The 10083-nt window shown below is 35.6% G+C and overlaps 1 non-coding gene across 1 annotated transcript; it reads right to left on the bottom strand.

Annotated features, from left to right (window-relative positions):
• Positions 1-8621: 8621 nt before the first annotated feature.
• Positions 8622-8768, bottom strand: LOC123325327. Its single transcript, XR_006540355.1, has one exon. It is a non-coding gene; the product is annotated as a U4 spliceosomal RNA (small nuclear RNA).
• Between the last annotated feature and the right edge of the window lie 1315 nt (positions 8769-10083).

Below are 10083 nucleotides of genomic sequence, written 5' to 3'. Positions count from 1 at the left end.
TGATAATCCAGCTTTTTTCTCTTAAGACAGATATTAAAAAGACATGCAAAATGTAGAGCAATGACACTGTTCTTGATAATGTGTTTCCAAAAAGTTTTTTCATAAAAATTTCTTCCATATATATATATATATATATATATACACACACACACACCAGTGTTGGTTTTATTATTTCATTTAAAAAGACTATTAAATAAATATTTTTAAATGCCTCAACTTTTCTTTTTAATTCAGTAAATATAAATACATATAACCAAGGTCAAGAAGAGCTTTTGAGATCCTCAATAATTTTTAATGTATCCTAAGAAAAAGCTTTGAGATCTGCTGTTTTAAACAATTCTTAAATGTTATCGATTAATCTTACTAATCTTCTGCATTATTCAAGATTATTTTTTTCTTGATAAGGTAATTGCACACCAGACTGAGCTCTTGGCTTTTAATAGCACTATCCAATTAAAGGAACCAGGATTTGTTTGGAGAAATGGCTAGTTCTAGAACTTGCATAGGAAATACACAAGATAAGCCAGCACCATCTTGTGATGCTGGAAAGGAAGGAAATACTAAATCAAATAAACAGCAAAACTAACAAACAAAATAATGGGGGCACCTAAAAGGGACACTGGAACCAACTGAAAGAGTCCAAAAGGCCAAAGCTGGAACAATTTTACCAAAAAATAAAGTAGTATTGGATCATAACCAAAAATATATAATAGATTCCCTGTAAAGCCACACTAATAAATACTTAAACTAAATAAATAAATTGGGAAGAAGATATAAATAGAAGAATTAAAGTAATTTAGGTAGATACTCCTCTCTTAAGGAGGTAGAACATAATAACCCATACTGTAAGTGTGTACTTCCTTCCAAAGAATATGGCAAGGGGAAAGACAAAGAGTAACTGTACAGTGGAAACCTTACAAACACTACAAAAACAAGTAAACAAAGGAAACAAGGTAACTCTGAGAAAATGAGACAGCCAAGAGGAGTCTAGGGAGACATGACGACTAAATATAATGCGGTATCCTGGATGGGATTCTTTTTTTTTTTTTTTAAAGATTTTATTTATTTATTTGAGAGAGAGCACATGAGAGGGGGGAGGGTCAGAGGGAGAAGCAGACTCCCTGCCGAGCAGGGAGCCCGATGCGGGACTCGATCCCTGGACTCCAGGATCATGACCTGAGCCGAAGGCAGTCGCTTAACCGACTGAGCCACCCAGGCGCCCCTGGATGGGATTCTGAAACAGAATAAAGACATTAGATAAAGAGTAAGAATATCTGGGGGAAAAAAAAGGATAGATTTAGTTAATAATATATCCATTTTGGTTCATTAGTTATGACACATGTAGCACATTAATGCACAATGTTAATAACAAGGGAAATTAGGTACAGGGTTGATGGGAACTTTGTACTATTTGCTCAATTTTCATGTAATTTAAAACTGTTCTAAAAAATAAAGCTTACTTTAAAATAACTTAATTGTGAACTTATTACATTTTTTGGTTGAGTTCTAAGGAGGTAAACAAAAGAAGACAAATAATTATTGAGAAGACTCTGTATCAATATTTCTGAAAATGTCCTAGCATGAGAATCTGATGAAGGAGCCCAATAAATCAAGCTCCCTGATCCACCCCTCACCAGGTCCTACTGCAATAAAAACCGTGGGAAGCAGAGCCCAGAAATCATCATTTGAACAAATCTGGTTAATAAAACATGCTATATTAGTTGCAAAAATTCTTTTTGCCCCTTTACTTACTTCAGTAAAAGTTAACAAAAATAATCTGACCAAAGAAGCAACAGGTCAAACAAACAAGTCTTTTTAAAGAACTTGAATAAATAATTCAGGGTTTATATATTTTAATGATTTGTAATCAAATTAATCATGATAATTTTCAACCACATGGCTCAGAGATTGCCAAAATATATTTCTTTCAGTACTAACCTATTTGATAAACAATTCATTTTGTAACGTAGAGCAACAGAAAGTTTTTCATTACAAATAGGCTATCACCCTTAAATTAGTCACCCTTCATCTTAGCCTATGAATTCCTAAGGACAATTTCACTTAATTTTGATTCAATTTGAAATTTATAATGTGAGTAAAGAACTGTTAAATCAAAATTTTGGGTCAAGTTAATTTGCCTTCAGCACAGTAATTGTTTCTTTTTATGAAAAATTATATTAATAAACAAATAAAATTTTAAAAGGAAGAAAGATTTCATTATGATGGAATGACCAAGGGAGAGAAGTCATACCAGAATGGTTGACAGAATTAACAGAGAGCAGGCCCCTTCCCTTCCACATCCTCCATGGTCATTCTTAAAATTTCTACCACCATCAAGGCTTCATAGAATATTCCCTAACAAAGGTGATATGTTTTTGCAAAGCAGACATTACAGAGGAATGTTAAGGCTGTTTTTCTGGTATAATTTTAGTTGTAGAAATGGGACATATGAAGTAGTGTTTTTGTTTCTTGCTTTTTCCTCATCTTTGAGATTTTGAAACTGTATCAAGAGGGAAAAAAAAGATAAAATATTCCATTGTGCTTTCCTTGCTTTCTGGAAATATTTGGTTATTTCTCTTTGTATAGGATGAAAACAGAATTTTAACTACTTGACAAACTTTGATAAAAGTATAAAGTAATTGTGAGAAAATTATCTCACTTATTAGCATTTCAATCTTACAACATTTAAACTTTTGATATCTGCAATTCTGATAAGGTATGAAATAGGCAAAATATTCAAACTACTATGGCTACCAGAAATTATGGTGAGAGATCTTTCACTAGATGACTTCCACCACCACTATTCATAAGGTAAAAGGGCAACATGAGCTGTGTGTGTGTGTGTGTGTGTGTGTGTCTATGAAAACTAGCTTTAGAACTACTTAGATATTTTAAGTATGTGAAACTATTTATTACTAGAACCAGAAACATCACTGACGTGTCCAAGATAATAAGTATATTAAACACACAGTGAATATCTATCTCATTCTACCAAATAAGATATTCAAGAAATTTAACTGTCTTTGCTATAACTAAACTTAATTTGTATTCTGGGCACCTATATCACTGAGTGGCCCTAAAGGTCACTTTAGTGTCTCTTCCTATCTTTTCCCTGGGTTACCTGGTAAATTCTTTAGGGCTTATACCATGACAGCTTATGAAGAATACGGGTATAAATCTGGGAATTTTCCATCATTATCTGTGTACATATCACCTTGCAGTCACTAGGTGTTTGTATTGCGTAGAATCTTTTGTCATTCGTACACATCACTGTCACAGCCTCCTTGTCTTGATCACAAGGTATATGAAGTTTCATTGGCTCTCTGTGCCATGGTCATACTGCTTTCTGCCATTCAGAAAATATTTCTGTTGCTCTCTGAGCTCTGCAGGAGCACATGAATATTCTAGAGGGCTGCTTCAGGCCCATTTGCCTACATACCCACACAGATGTTTCTGAACCATGCTAAGGTAAAGAGAAAACATGGAGCCTTTCATTTCCTAGGATCTGGCTCAAAAAGAGTATAGGATCATTCCACTCTCAAAGTTCATCAAGTCCACCTGAGGTTTCACTTTTCTTGGATTTGGTAATTAAGGGTGGAAAATGTGTGTGGGGGGGGGGACTTTATCTGACCCATTTCCAGGAATCTACCAGAGACTAAGAGCGCTTTTTTCCCCTTTTTCTTCTGTCCACCCAGTCTGGAGATTCTTCATATAGTCCATAGAACACAGGCAAAATGAGACTCTCATTTATCTTTTATCTTTCCAAAATGTTTGTATTATATTTGATGTTTTCTTTCAAAAATTAAAAATTTGACTCTTATTCTCTGCTTTCTGCTATAACAAAGCTGCCTTGACACATTGGATGTCTCATGGTCTAGCTGCTGGAATGAGGGCAGGTCACAGAGCAAATTGGAAACATTAGAGGAGGAGATGGAATGCATAAGTTATTATTGCAAATAACATTCTGCCAAATGTATGTGTGTATATATCATAGAAAATAAATCTTTCATACTTTTATACTTTAAGGTCTTACTGAAAACATAACTGATATTCCTGGAAAGGTTATAAAATTGAAAGGAAATATTATCACAGTAGAAAATTTTCACAAATTGCATCTATTTCTGGTACAGATTATTTTTCCATTCAGGACAACTTACTTATTCAACACAGATATGCTCATGCTGGCTAAGATTGAATCAACTGCCTCCTCAGCAATAAAAAAAAAAATACATAAAAACTGAAATTAAGACACTAGCCTATGTCTATCTTATTTATCAATATTATCTTGATAAATATGAGAAAACCACCTATGGGTGGATGTGTAAAAAAGTCTTAGAATGGTTCAGAATCACTTATCAGGAAATATATGTGTACAAACTTCCATTTACTTACTTTTAATTTATATCTTAGTCTTACAAAACCACCTTTCTTTACTAAGAAGAGGAAAGTGTCTCCCTATCTCCAGTTTAATTTCCAATTCTTGACTGACATACACATTCTTTCCAGGAAGAAATACACAAAAGTGATTTTAAGTTCTATATGGTCAGATGCTTTGGTTTCTGTTTTATACATACCCACAAAGGTTATCCACAAAGAGTGTTCAATTTATATAAAATGAAAAAAATCAAAGAATATAGAAAAATGAATTAAAAATGAAATATGAGGATCAGTGTGATGCTTGAAATTAATCAGCAACTTGCAAAAGAAGGTATTAAGGAAGTTTTTTAGATGGATATAATACCCTAATTTAGTCTTAAGATGAGAATTCTCAAACTTCATCAAACTTATAAAAATTGTCTATCTCTAATTCTGTTCAGCAATAAATTAGGGTCACCTCTCAGTCCTATCTGAAAGTGTGAAAAGGAATCAAAATCAGACTAAAGACAGATGTGTAGCGATGAAAAGTCATGGGAAGGACCTGAACAGTTTCCTCTGATAAAGAGCTACTCAGAGAAATGCCAAAACAAATAAACAAAACCTATATTCTAGAAAATTGCCTTCAAACAAAACCGATTTCTTTTTTGTGTAATTAATATTCAAAAATTATGATGCAATTATTTTTCCATCAAAGTGTTAATCCTTTAAACATGAGTTTTGCATGTAAACACATATCAGGTTGCTATTGCTCTAGGAATGTCCCCCCTACATTTCCCCTACCCAACTCTGGGCCACCAAGTCATTCTACATTTTTTGTCTTTTTGTTTTTTGGGCTTTTTGTTTTTGTTTTGCTTTGTTTCAGTTCCAAAAGTCAGTCATATAAAAAATGAAACATTATAATTCATTTATATTAGTTTAGCCACTATAGAAAAGAAGTTTAAGTATCCTAAAGTCTTTTTTTTTCTTTAAGAAAAGAAACAGCCTTTAAATCCTTAAATTGTACACAAAGCAAAAATTAATCATAACTTTTTTCCGCTCCTAGCAAAGAGAATGATATATTAGGCTTCCTATGCACATTTGAAACATTTTTATTCAAATTCTCTAACACTATAATATTCTTTCTAAGCATTAAAAGAATTTTCCACTGATCATTACTCATGAATTGATAATTCTATGCGCCATAGATGTTAAATTGCATTTTAGGCAGTCTGTACCTGAGAGGTCCAATGTGTTCACTCTTTACATACAATCCCCTCATTTAATTGGCCCCCTGAGAAAATGATTCTCTTAACCTTTATCTTTTTCCCCCACTCCCTGCATAATGCTGAAGCATAGAAATCTGCCTGGCAGCAGCTCTGTAAGAGTGTACAACTTGGCTCTAAAGAGTATGTATAGCCTTTTATTGGTTGTCTCCCTTTGTGTTGGTCTGACACAAATTGCCTTCTAACATGAGCAGGATCAATTAAGCTGGTAACAGAATTGTGCAAGAACAATGAGACCTACCTCCACCATAGTGCCAGAGCTTTCATCATCCAGATCCTGTGACTCCACAAATGAATAAAGACACATACCCCTATTAAAGTCGCTTGCTGCTAGGAGCTAGCTATCTTAGAGAAAGGGCTCAGGGGAATGCACCATATATTCTCTTTGAAAGTGAAAGTGCTGACACCTCACTGTGATGAGGACAATGAAAAGCAGCATGAGGAAAGATGGACAGAAGACAGAATAATGAAGACTCTGAAAGATAGGAAGAACACAATTTTGGATACAAGCAGTTCTGGAATCTGAATGAAAATACCAATCTGATTTTACCTCACAAAAAAGGTATATAAAAATTTTATTGCACCTATTTCTTAATGTATGAAATGTTGAACTTGATCAAAGATTCATTAGTTGTCATTGGTGAAAAGAAGCAAAAGTAAGATTCCTAGCCTTTATCCATAATTAAAGCAAAAAGAAAAAATAACTTTTATTTGGACATGAGATTTGATCTGTCACTGTATCTCTCTGTTGGTTATTTAGAATGTTTATTTTATACTTTTTTTTCCTATTATGCAACTTCAGACATGACTGTGCACAGCTCTGAAGGAAAAATCTATCTCATAGGGAACTTTACTGTGTGGGGAAAAAAATGTCCAAAGTGCTATACAATTTACTCCTTAGAAAACAGATTTGGCATTCCCACTTAACTTTCTCTGCAGAACTTCTCCAGCCTACCATATATGCCCATTCCATGAGGTTTATTTACCAATACATTTTGAATCTTTCTCTCTAGTGCAGGTTGTAGGAGCTACTCCTCATACAAATATGGAGACTTAAAATTCAATTACCATTGTTTTGCCACAGGTTATGTGATCAATAAAAACACAGTTCTTATTAATTGGCTTCCTATTCTTTTTTTAAAATTTAATCTTATTATGTTAGGTTAGTCACCATACTCATCATAGTCACCACATCATTAGTTTTTGATGTACTGTTCCATGATTCATTGTTTGCATATAACACCCAGTGCTCCATTCAGTACCTGCCCTCCTTAATACCCATCACCAGGCTAACTCATCCCCCACCCCCCGCCCCTCTAAAACCCTCAGTTTGTTTCTCGGAGTCCATAGTCTCTCATGGTTCGTCTCCCCCTCTGTTCCCCCTCCCCCTTCATTTTTCCCTTCCTTCTCCTAATGGCTTCATACTCTATTGGTTTTATTATTTTGGAAATATAAGATAGCATGTATAATAGAATCATTGCCTATTTCAACAAAAATTATTCCTTTGATAACTAGTCTCAGTATTAGATCATTAATTTCAAAGAACTAATTAATATTTTAACACACAATTCTCTTTGTCCATTCAAGAGGCCTAATCTGAGTGTTAGCCAAGAAAGTCACCTCTAGAAGTGTTTTCAAGTATTCAATTTCCTGTGGTGCCTGGGTGGCTCAGTCAGTTAAGCGTCTGACTCTTGATTTTTGTCTCAGGTCATGATCGCAGGCTTGTGAGATCAAGCCAGGCGAAGGACTCTGCTCTTGACGTAGAGCCTGCTTAAGATTCTCTCTCCCCCCCCCTCTGCTCTTCTCCCCCCACCCCCCCCTCTCACTCCCCACCCCCATCTCAAAAAAAAAATCAGTTTCCTGCCTGGGAAGTTTCTGTTAAGAACAGCAGTGCTATAAAGTGGTAGAACTAACATCCATTTGAATGACCACATCCTATACTAGTCCCTGAAATCCCACTTCCCCAAAGAGGTATAGCATAATTCTAGGAGTAGAGTATATTGGTTTGAAATCCTCACAAAGCAGGCACTAAGAAAGGCAGTATATTTAGAGAATGATCTCAGCAAGCACTATGAGGGAGTGGGGAAGTGAACAACTAAAGAGGAAACAATAAACATGCATTAATGAGTTTGATCCTGTCCTAGCTAAATCTCAGGAATCCAAAGACTGGGGAGACATGCCTCAGAACTCTGCACAAAGAAATACTTCCTTGGGGCGCCTCGGTGGCTCAGTCAGTTAAGTGGTCACTCTTGATTTCGGCTCAGGTCATGATCTCAGGGTGGTGAGATCAAGACTTAAGTCTGGCTCCACACTGGGCATGGAGCCCGCTTAAGATTCTTTCTCTCCCTCTCCCCCTCCCCACCCCCCTTATATTCCTAAACTCACTCACTCTCTAAAAGGAAAAAAAAAAAGAAAAAAATATATATCCTTGACTCTAGTAGCAATTCTGATGTCTAAATAGAAACTCAAATAATTGAATGACTTCAACCATAGACATTGGCCACTCCCTACTCAAGCCCTACCTTGGTGGCACTGCTGCTTATCCTTAGGTCATTCTGAGCAATGATACATCATTAACCAGTCAACAAATGATTGGATTTAGGTCAGATCCACCCTGAGTCTAAGGTGGTGGAGATATGAAGTGCAGATTATACCAACCTTTCATTAGGAACGCATCATAGAGCATGTAGGTATGAACAGACATTATGAGGCTTCCCAGGAGAAGACTTTTGAACTGGCAAGTACCTCGATTGACAATTCTAACCACAGAGGTTGATGGTTTTTCTTCCATATGTAACCCATGATACATGATGTATGTACAGTCCCTCATGCTCTGAACAGTTTTTATAGCTCCTGATACAGCGCCTCATATTCTGTACCCAGAAGCCACTCAGTAAATATTACAGACTGACTCATCGACTCAGAAAATGCCAAGAAAAAGATGACAGGGTACATGGCAGGGAAATGCTGGCTCTAAGTGCCTACTCAAGTGAATCCACTGATTTGGCAGGTCGTAACTAATTCTGCTGGCTTACATGACCATCCTAGAATAGAATATTATCAATCAATTAGCAATAATCGCACCTCGGATAAACCTCATTGGCTACAATACTGCCAGTGCACAAAGCTTGAATATTATCAATCCAAACTGAAAATTCTACCTTTGTCAGCAGCAACCAGTGTCTTGCCAGATCATGCCCATCAAGGCCTAAGAACAAGCAATGAAAAGCCTTTAAAAAAAATACCAAAGGGACACCCATACCCTAAGCCCAAATATAGTCTTTGTTTTTCAAATCACTTGAACACATCACTATATATTGAACAAAATATCTAGGACTGCAGGCAAGTGTGATTCAGACCCCAATTTAGAAAAAAAATTGTTACAAGTGAAATCCTCCTGGGCTACCAAGATTCTTACTATTTTTAATTGCAAACTTCTCAGAGAGCTTTGGGAAGAAAATAAAATTTTTAGTAGCTGTCACAAGATACCTGCACTTCTTTAGTATTCTGTAGAGCCAAGGGTGTTATACCACACATGCTTCCAATTATTTTGAAGGTTTTTCTTTTTTTTTATGAAATTAAAAAAAAATGTTGTTTGTTTGTTTTCTGGTAAAACAGATTTGATTAGGATATAAATCCACAGATGTAGGATGTGCTTTTTTCTGATTAGATGTGATAATTTGTCATTTTTGTGGGATTTGTTTTGGCTAATCAAGTAAGCAAATATCCCCGACGTATCATGTACAATCCACCAGGTCAGGAGCTATGAATAGCTAAAGGGAGGAATCCACACTCTTAAGGAACTCAAAAGCTAGAAGGAGACTAAGATGAATATGCAAGTAAGATTGACTATAATGTTTCATAAGAGAGATATAAAGTGATATTCATAGGAATAGAGTGGTTGGGAGGATCATTAAAATGCGCATGGAAAAGATAGTATTTGAGATGGTCTCTAAAAACTAGGCACCGTTTTAATAGGAGATATTATAGGAGAAAAGGAAAAAAAGATAAAAAACAGGGCATGACTTCTTAATAGTAATGATTTCTGTTTAGGAAAAGTATAGATAAGTATGGGAACACAGACCCAAGAGAGATCATTAAACAACTGTTGGAGAAGTTTTAATACTTTGAAAGGAAGCTTCTAAAATTTCACAGGAAGGGAATAACATAATTAGTTCTATATTGATTGGGTATATGCTCTCATATATCTCTATATTTAAAACAAAGGTTGTCAGTTGCACCCTTGACATTCTCCAAAATTTATTTTCCACAGCCCTAAGTTATTTAAGAGGAAATCCTGGGCTCTTAAGATAAACCTAGGCACCCAGCCCATGTACATTTCCAAGGCCATCTTCAGGGAAGTCTCAGTCCCCTGGTCTTAGTCCCAAAGATCCCTTGCTCATGATGAATACTGGAGAGATGGATATGTGATAAGTGGAAAGGA

This window comes from Neomonachus schauinslandi, chromosome 7, assembly GCF_002201575.2.
Source record: "Neomonachus schauinslandi chromosome 7, ASM220157v2, whole genome shotgun sequence".
Classification (NCBI taxonomy): domain Eukaryota; kingdom Metazoa; phylum Chordata; class Mammalia; order Carnivora; family Phocidae; genus Neomonachus; species Neomonachus schauinslandi.
The sequence above is the reverse complement of the archived record's forward strand: the minus strand, read 5'-3'. Positions and strand labels throughout refer to the sequence as shown.